Here is a 10,188-nt window from a genome sequence, read left to right on the forward strand (position 1 = left end):
TTATCTATTTCAGTTGCTTACTTTTTAAAATAGACTTTGAGGGTGAAATCTTAGCCCCATTGAAGTCAACAGCAAAACTCCCATTTACATCAGTGGGATCAGGATTTCACCTTTTGTGTTTACAGTACGTTTGCACATGCAAAGTATATAGAGGAAAAATGTCCCTAACCCTTCAAGGCAAGCAACATCCGCCCTGGCCTCATTCCCTAGCTTTTAACCAGCTGAGACACCCATATAACATGGACAAAAAGGCCCTCACTGAGGGACAAAAGGAACGCTGGTTAAGGCAACTTTAACTTCTTTATTTAGAATTCTAGAATAACCTGTTTCACGAACTACTCACAGTTGTTCTGACGTACATAATTTACAATAATAAATGATAAATAACAGTAGTCATGTGTGGGTTGGAGGTAAAATTGGATCTGAAATGAGAGCTGTGGACAGGTATGGCTGTCTTCTTTCGTATATTTTTGTATATTCAAACCTAAATATTGCCTTAAATGTTTTTATTATAATCATAAGGAAAGGTGGAAATAAGAACAATAAGAGAGATGAATTATGTACTGTTTCAAAGAAAATACCCTAAGAGGGCAAATACATTTTGCTTGTGCTGATGATAAATTATTTTCTCACATATTTGCTGTTCCTCCTCCTCCTTCTTTTCTTTTCTTGTTTTTAAACACAAAAAGCTTTATCAAACCCTGGAATAAGGCATTTTGAACATATATTTTTTTACTTTAGTGTAGGCAGAAGAGATTAATTCTACACTTGAGTGGTTCCAAATAATCATTGGTATTATTATTTATAACACGTAGCATTTTGATGGCTGATTTGCATTAAATTATCTGGAACCAAGGTGCAAAAAGAAATTGAGTAAAGCTTAATTGTGTGACTTTTTTTCCCCTCCCTCCATCTTATTTTTCTGTAAATGAACGTGAAATGTCAGAATCAAAAGAAAGGGCAGCAGCATGTGTGTCTCTCCGCATTTTACTTTGAAATATTACTGTGGAGAAAGAGACCTTCAATTACACAGTAAAAATGGAAACTGCTGAGCCAAGTCACACCCAGTTGTGTTACTTTGAATCTCAAATCAGCAAGAAAAACTTTGGATCATTAAAAAGTAAAGGCTGTCAAACTCCACAAAGTTTCCAGGATCAAACATAACCACTTTAAAAAAAAATCTTTCTTAACTGAACCTTTCAGCAGAATAAATAAAACAACAAATGAAATATCAAATGTTTCATATAATATATAAAATAAAGAGTTAAGAGGCTTAGCAATATCTTATATACTAACGTTTAAAGCAATCAAGAGATTTAAATTTTCTGTGGTCACAGCAGTGTTCCAAGGGATCCAACTATTGTAGAAATAAAAACTTCAAGTTGGCTATGAAGAGCAGCAATAAGTTTATCTATTTCTCACATTTCCTGCAGTCTGGCAATCCATTCTTTTTTTGGTAGGAATTTTTCCCTTTAGCTAGGAAGTAATATATTTCCTGTCTCTACCAATAATATACTCAGCCCTGGACATCCTTAACTATTCAGTTTTCCAGTAAAACAATGAGGCATATCAACACTTTTTGCTGATCTATTCATATAGAAAAAAAGACCTACACTCTTAAAGCAAAGGTTAAAAATTAGGGTCAGGCTCTATGCAAAGCCACGTTTTCCCTACTGACAAATTCCTAAAACACTCTGGATTGAATTTTCAAAAATGAGTGTTGGTCTAACTCTGCTCTCACTGAAGTCAATGGGAGTTTTGCCTTTGACATGAACAGGAACAGAGTTAGGCCAGTGGTTGAATCTTTTTGAAAATCCCACTCTCCAGGGTTTCAGCAACATATCTATTCAAACCTCAATTAACCCAAAATCTGATTATCCAAATTTCAAGAGCAGCCTCTGAGTTTGGATGCTTCCATTTTTAAGTGCCCAATTTGAGACATCAATACTTGATTTCCTAAGCTATTGAGCACCTCTTGCTCCTGATGATTTCAACTGGATTCGCAAAAAGAACAGGAGTACTTGTGGCACCTTAGAGACTTAACAAATTTAAAAATTTTTTGGGCCTGTCTTGTAGGAGGTGACTTCTGGGTACTCCTCTGGCTCTGTCAATCTGTTTTTTCACTTCAGCAGGTGGGTATTGTAGTTTTAAAAATGCTTGACAGAGATCTTGTAGGTGCTTGTCTCTGAGGGATTGGAGCAATCAACTGGATTCGTGAGTGCTCAGCACTTCTGAAAGTCAAGCCCAACATGTTTCAGTTTAAGCACCACAAATTAGTGAGCACTTAAAAAAAAATTGGCCTAAAGCATCTCTGATATGAAGCTTTTGCATTTAAAAACTCCCTACTTAACCAAACCCTTGATAGTCTAAATTAATTTAATGTCTTCCATTCCATTCAAATTACTGAGGTGTGACTGTACTATAATTCACAGAGGATATCAAAAGGCATTCTTGTTTTTTTAGGGAGGTAGTACCCAGTCACAAAGAATGCTATTATATTCAGGTGTGTGAATTGAGACTACTTCTGAGAATGTTGGTAGAACTGTGTGTGTCTGCATGCCCTTCCATACCACCATTATCCCCAACATCATGCTCACTGGTGGCATCATAATCCTCCTTCCATTGAAATTAATAGCAAAACTCCTATTGAAATCAATGGAAGTAAGATTGAGTGCCTGTGACACTTTCTTGGGGCACCCAGAACTACAGATGACCTTGTTACCCTTCAGCGGAACTTGCTGGGGCCAAACTGTGTGACAGTCTGTTAGCCATCCCAGACAAACTTCCCAGGACTCTGCCAGCCCTTACATTGCCTTGCAGGTAACACTTGGTGCATCCCAGTTCCCGAGCCCCCTGGAAAAGCATTCCCCTGGAGCATCCAGCCCCTGTCACTTGTAGGGTTGCGAATCCTTCAGGATTGTCCTGGAGTCTCCAGGAATTAAAGATTAATCTTTAATTAAAGATTATGTCATCTGATGAAACCTCCAGGAATACGTCCAGCCAAAACTGGCAACCCTAGTCACGGGACATATAACAACATAAGAACGGTCATTCTTGGTCAGACCAAAGGTCCATCTAGCCCAGTATCCTGTCTTCCGTTAGTGGCCAATGCCGGGTGCCCCAGAAGGAATGAACAGAACAGGTAATCATCAAGTGATCCATCCCCTGTCTCCCATTCCCAGCTTCTGGCAAATAGAGGCTAGGAACACCATTCCTGCCCATCCTGGCTAACAGTCATTGATGGATCTATCCTCCATGGAATTATCTAGTTCTTTTTTGAACCCTGCTTTAGTCTTGGCCTTCACAGCATCCTCTGGCAAAGAGTTCCACAGGTTGGCTGTACGTTATGTGAAGAATACTTCCTTTTGTTTGTTTTAAAACTGCTGCCTATTAATTTCATTTGGTGACCGCTAGTTTTTGTGTAATGAGAAGGAGTAAATAACACTTCCTTATTTACTTTCTCCACACCAGTCATGATTTTATAGACCTCTATCATATCCCCTCTTAGTCGTCTCTTTTCCAAGCTGAAAAGTCCCAGTCTTATTCATCTCTCCTCATATGGAAGCTGTTCCATATGCCTAATCATTTTTGTTGCCCTTTTCTGAACCTTTTCCAATTCCAATATATCTTTTTTGAGATGGGGTGACCACATCCACATTCAGTATTCAAGATGTGGGTGTACCATGGATTTATATAGAGGCCAGGGCCGGCTCTGGCTTTTTTGCCGCCCCAAGCAAAAAACGCCGGGCTGGCCGAAGCAGCAAAGTGGGGTTGGGAGAGAGGGGAGGAGGAAAACAAACCTGCCCCCGGCTGGAGCGGCGAAGGGGGGCGGGAAACAAACCTGCCCCCGGCCGGAGCGGCGAAGGGGGGTGGGAAACAAACCTGCCCCCGGCCGGAGCGGTGGGGGGCAGAGAGGGGGAAGAACAAACCGGCCGGCCGGAGCAGCAAAGGGGGGGGACAAACCGGCCAGCCGGAGCGGCGAAGGGGGGGTGCGGGAAACAAACCTGCCCCCGGCCGGAGCGGGGAAGGGAGGGAAACAAACTGGCCGGCCGGAGCGGTGAAGGAAAGAAAAAACAAAATACCTGCAGGGCGGCGGGAGCGTGGGTGTGGGGGGACTCCCGGACCTGCAGACGCCGGGCAGCGGAGTGCGCACCCCGGCTAGCGGGGGGAGAGACAGAAGGGGGGCCCCCAGGGCTTCCTTAAGCGGGGCGCTGCCACGCGGCCCCTCCGCACGCGCCGCCTGCCGGGAGGGCTCCCCGCCACTCCAGTCGGCAGGCAGGGAAGGACGCGGGCTGCCCTGCCGGGCTTGCTGCAGGGCGCTCCTGTCCTCCACGCCACCGCCCCCTACAGGGCAGCGGGAGCAGCAAACCAAAAAGAAAAAACCTGCAGGGGCGGCCAAAGCGGTGAAGCGCAAAAAAAAAAGAAAAAAAAGAAAAGGATTAGATGGAATGCCGTCCCTTGGAATCTGCCGCCCCAAGCACGAGCTTGCTCCGCTGGTGCCTGGAGCCGGCCCTGATAGAGGCAATATGATATTTTCTATCTTATTATCTATCCCTTTCTTAATGATTCCCAGCATTCTGTTAGCGTTTTGACTGCTGCTGCACATTGAGTGGATGTTTTCAGAGAACTATCCACAATGACTCCAAGATCTCTTTCTTGAGTGGTAACAGCTAATTCAGACCCAATCATTTTATATATATAGTTGGGATTATGTTTTCCAATGTGCATTACTTTGCATTTATCAACACTGAATTTTGTTGCTCAGTCACCCAGTTTTGTGAGATCCCTTTGTAACTCTTCGCAGTCTGCTTTGGATTTAACTATCTTGAGTAGTTTTATATCATCTGGAAAGTAGTTTTGTATCATCTGCAGAAATTACCAAATTCACTATCTCCAAAGAGTCAGTGCACACACCCGCTTGGTTGATTCGATAAAGAATTCACCCTTAGCTTAATATTATAGCGCTGAGATTTACATATAATAAAATAAACAGACATTTATTAAGTGATACTGAGTAAAGATGATAGAAACAGAACTGGTCACAAGTAAAAGAAAAGTATAACATGCTTCTAAGAGACTATGTATAACTCCAGCAGGCTATACTCCTTTGTCTCAATCAGTTTCTCACCCTCAGAGTCTTTTTGCAGAGCTTGCTGATTTTTAGTCAACTGAGGATTCAGATTTTTCAGGAATCACTCCCCTCCACCAAAAGTGCTCCTCAGTGAAATGGATAACTAACTGTCTTTTTGCTTCACCTTATATTTCTCCAAAACTTATTGTTTTGATTCTAAAGACAAGTCAACCCCTGTGACCTTGGTCTCCCATGCTGATCTCACATCACCCCATCAACCTGTTTTCCTGTTGACTTAATATGCAGATGTGGCTTCCTTTGTGTTGGTTCCACAATGTTTATTTTACATTAGATTTCAGAGTAGCAGCCGTGTTTTACATTTGAGACAGGGAGATAGTGATGGTCCCTCCAGTCTGGTAGAAAATGTGTTTCTCCCTTTGATTTGTTACAGACTTTAAAACATAATATCACTGACTATCCATAATTCCTTATGTAGTGTTAATACACACATTTTACAATGATATTAATCACCAGTGTGTTACCGACTTTCATTCTATACCTTACAAGACACTATAGATTAATATTATGACAGCAATGTGTAAGGTGTTTGTCAGGTCTGATTGGAGTGGCTGGCACATGCAGTGAACCACCAATCAGCCTCTATGTCACAGCACTTAAAAGTGACTTAAAGAATGTCAGAGATATGATCTAATTACTTTTTGTCCTGGAGTGCTTTTCTTATCCTGTATGCCAGAAAATGAAAGTTTTAATTCAGCAGGATACTTTCAGTTTGGCTGGGAATGCCTGACCAAGTGACTGACTCCATAAGTGATTTCTTAATGGATTTTTATATCTCTTTCCTTCTGGGCTGACCTGCAGGGTTTTGCTCATTGGAAAACTGTACTTTATCCCTCACAAGGATCTCCTGCATACTCCTTGCTGTTTCAGTTATCCTTTTCTGGATCCATCAGCGAAAGACTACAGGTTCAATCCTTGCTAAAAAAAAATGAGTCTCACAGCATTTTGAGTTTCTGACAGTATTTTTCTTGTGCTACTCGTCTCTGCCCCATCTGTGTTCCATGTTTGTGTCCTGACAGTTGAGAAGTAAAGTTGGTCCTCTTTCCTTGGCACAATTCCTAGAATCTTCACATTATTTATCCGTATTTAATTTTCTACTTTATGTTCCATGTTGCAGAAGTTCTTGTACAAAGATACCTTCCTGCAAGTAGTGAAGTCCATAATCTCAAACTGAGCCCTCCGCTTCTGACATGACTCTTGGCTCTTTTCCTAGCATGCTTTTGATAGACCCATTCTTAGTGAATCTGTTTTATCAGCAGAGTTGATTTATTGGGAGGCTTAAATTACTCACTTACAGAAAGTGCTTTGAGCGCCTCAGATTGAAGGAGCTAGAGAAATTAAAATCATCATTTTTCAGGCTGGCAAACCTGTTGTGAGCCGAATGTCAGAGCATTGTACTTTAACACACATGCCAGACATCCATTTTCATTCGGGCTGTTGGATTCAATCTTAGAACCAGGAGTTATAATAAAAAATGCTAGAAAAATGCTGCTAAACTATAATGATGCTATTGGATGTCATTATAATGTTATAAATTGGATTGAGTTAAAATCTGATTCAAACTGATGTGTGAAGGCACCCGTCACCTAAGATAGTTATAAAGAACACATAAGGGGGTACACCTAAAACAAGGCTTGCAGAGTCTGCCCAGAAACTAGTACCATGGGCGCAGGGAGCTTCCACTGGGTATTGTGACCAGGGGTGTGTGTGGGATGTGTGCACACGTGTGTGTGAGACAGAGCCTGAAGGAGCTACTGGAAGCTTGGTGTCTGATCCTGGACGCATGGAGAGGTTTTTGGGTTGGGGTGCAGACTGAAAGGAATGTTCTCGGTGTTGTGAGCAAAATAAACTGTTTCCTGCTATTGGATTCCTTCTGCATTCAGAGACACAGGACTTTGTACATTCTTTGTATATAAACAAAACTGCATCATATACCTGACTGTCACCAATTTCTACCCCCCAACTGGAACATCTCCTGGGCTCCAAACTTTGACTAGCCACTCGGGTCAAAAAGGGGCAACAATAATATACAGTATACTGTATGTGTGAGTGATTTGTGGGTCAGAAATGCCAGTGAGCATTTCCATTTATCCAACAACTCATCATGTTGAAATGGCAGTAATCCAGTGGGGCAGTTAAATCACTAAGTAGCAGAGTTCATAAATACTGTATAGAAAAAATCCATGATGGCTCAGGATAAAAAACTGCATATAGTTTCTGTATATTCATGATGTGCTGTTCTTGTGCCACCTACTGACCAACTGCTTTATTTATGTCGTCATTAGTGAATTGTTCTGGTTTATTTTTAAATGTTAACTTTCTTTATTTAATGTTTCAGAATGAAATAATCATTAGTATATGAAAAGGGTATAATTCCATCTTGATTTTTCTGGTGATAACTTCTTGAGCTTGACCAGCCCAATTCTGTACTGTTCAGGCAAGACGGAAGATATGCTTTTGTTAAACACACAAAATATTGGACTGAATACACAGGTAGCTGGATGAAATTCTATGGCAGGGGTCTCAAACATGCTGCCCGCGGAGCTCTTCCCTGCGGCCCGTGGAGCTCCCCACGCCCCCCCCCCCCCCGTTACTTCCTGTTGCCACCAAACTCCCCTCACCCCCACCCCGCCGAGTTATTTTCTGTGCCTGTTAAGCTCCCCGTGCGCTGCTCCCCAATGTTTGGGGCACCTGCCATCCCCATGCGCCACCCCCATGCACCCCCCCCCGGAGTGTCTCCCAGCACCCACTTGCTGCCTCCTCACTGCCCCGGAGCCTGCAGCACACACTTTGAATCTGCTCCGCTCTGCAGGCTGCCGGCAGGTCCTAGTGTCCCTCCTCACTAGGGCCAGGGCAGGCTGCCCTTCCCCTGCCCTTCTGCCCTAGTCCTGAGCCTCTCTCTTCAGTGAGGTGCTGCCACCCTGGAGTCGCTCTAGGTAAGCGGCGCCAGGCCGGAGCCCGCACCCCGCACCCCAACCCCCTGTCCGGAGCCCCCTGCCACATCCCACACCCTCCCACACCCCAACTCCCTGTCCTGAGCCCCCTGCCACACCCTGCACCCCAACCCCCTCCTGCACCTCTCACCTCTCCTGCACCCCAACTCCCTGCCCTGAGCCCCATGCCACACCCTGCACCCCGACCCCCTGCCACACCCCACACCCCTCCTGCACCCCACACCCCAATTCCCCGCCCTGAGCCCCCTGCTGCACACCTCAACTCCCTGTCCTGAGCCCCCGTCACACCCCGCACCCCTCCTGCACCCTAACCCCCTGTCTGGAGCCCCTGCCACATCCCACACCCTCCTGCACCCCAACTCCCTGCTGCACCCCTCACCCCTCCTGCACCCCACACCCCAATTCCCTGCCCTGAGCCCCCGCCGTACCCTACACATCTCCTGCACCTCAACTCCCTGCCCTGAGCCCCCATCATACCCCACACCCCGCCTGCACCGCCTGGGGGCAGAGAGGGGGCAGAGTTGGGGTGAGGACTTCAGGGAAGGGGTTGGAATGGGGGCAGGGAAGAGGTGGGGCAGGGGTGGGGCCTCATGGAAGCGGTGGAGTGGGGGCGGGGCCGGGGGCAGCAAGGGGTGGGTGTCAGTGATGCGGCCCTCGGGCCAATGCACTAGTCCTCATGTGGCCCTCGTGGTCATTTGAGTTTGAGACCCCTGTTCTATGGTCTGTGTGAGTTCAGACTAGATGATTTAATGGTCCTTTCTGGACTTAAAATCTCTTTAACACTCAGATGCCCAACTCCCAATGGGGTCCAAACCCCAAATAAATCCATTTTACCCTGTAGGTAAACTCATAAATTGTTCGCCCTCTATAACACTGATAGAGAGAGATGCACAGCTGTTTGCCCCTCCCTCCCAGGTATTAATACATACTCTGGGTTAATTAAAAAGTGATTTTATTAAATACAGAAAGTAGGATTTAAGTGGTTCCAAGTAGTAACAGACAGAACAAAGTGAATTACCAAGCAAAATAAAATAGAACACGCAAGTTTAAGCCTAATACAGTAATAAAACTGAATACAGATAAAATCTCACCCTCAGAGACGTTTCAATAAGTTTCTTTCACAGACTGGCCGCCTGCCTAGTCTGGGCACAATCCTTTCCCCGGTACAGCCCTTGTTCCAGCTCAGGTGGTAGCTAGGGGATTTCTCATGATTGCCACCCAATTTGTTCTGTTCCACCCACTTGTATATCTTTTGCTTAAGGCAGGAATCCTTTGTCCCTCTGGGTTCCCACCTAGGGTGACCAGACGTCCCGATTTTAACGGGGCTGTCCTGATATTTGCTTGTTTGTCCAGCGTCACTGGACAAACAAGCAATTTTGCACTCTGCTCCGGTGCACAGGCGGAGCCTGGAGGGGCTCTCGCCCCCCCCCCCCCGGCCCCCCCCCCTCCCTCCCCCCATTGGATCCCTCCCCAAATCCCTGCCCTGGCCCTGCCCCCAGCCCCGCCCCTTCACTGCCCCATTGGATCCCTCCCCAAATCCCGGCCCGCCCCCGCCTCTTCCCCAAGCACGCAGCATTCCTCCTCCCTTCCAGATTTGCAGAAGGGCCATGGCCGGGGCCGGGAGCGCAGCGCAGAGGCTGCTCCAGCCCTGCAGCCCCCGGGGCAGCATGGTGGGTCTGGGGGCCGCGCGGAGCGGGCAGGACCCGGGCGGGGGGCGGAGACACGCGTGGGGTGGACACGCTCCTGCCGGGAGGGGCTGGGCCCGGCTGCCTGGTTCGCCCCCTGCCCGGGTGGGTCCCCAAGCTCCCTGCGGCCGGAGAGGGGCTGCCCGGGGCTGCGGGGGCGAGTGTCCCAGGCGGGGCGGAGCGGAGCAGCCTCTGCTGTGGGGCCGGTGCGACGGAGCCCGGGAGCGGCTGGGCCGGGAGCTGCAGGAGGGGCCCAGCACAGCTGCACAGCTCGGAGGCCAGGCTGGGCCCGGGAGTGAGGAGCTGGGGGTGTATCGGGGGTCGGAGCCGAGAGTTGAGTGGAGACGGGGCTGTGCCACTGCCGCCTGGCGGCGGGTGGGGAGGGGGCGCTCTGGCTTTT

Source organism: Terrapene carolina, unplaced genomic scaffold, assembly GCF_002925995.2.
Source record: "Terrapene carolina triunguis isolate 2854851 unplaced genomic scaffold, T_m_triunguis-2.0 Scaffold58, whole genome shotgun sequence".
In the NCBI taxonomy this organism is placed as follows: domain Eukaryota; kingdom Metazoa; phylum Chordata; order Testudines; family Emydidae; genus Terrapene; species Terrapene triunguis.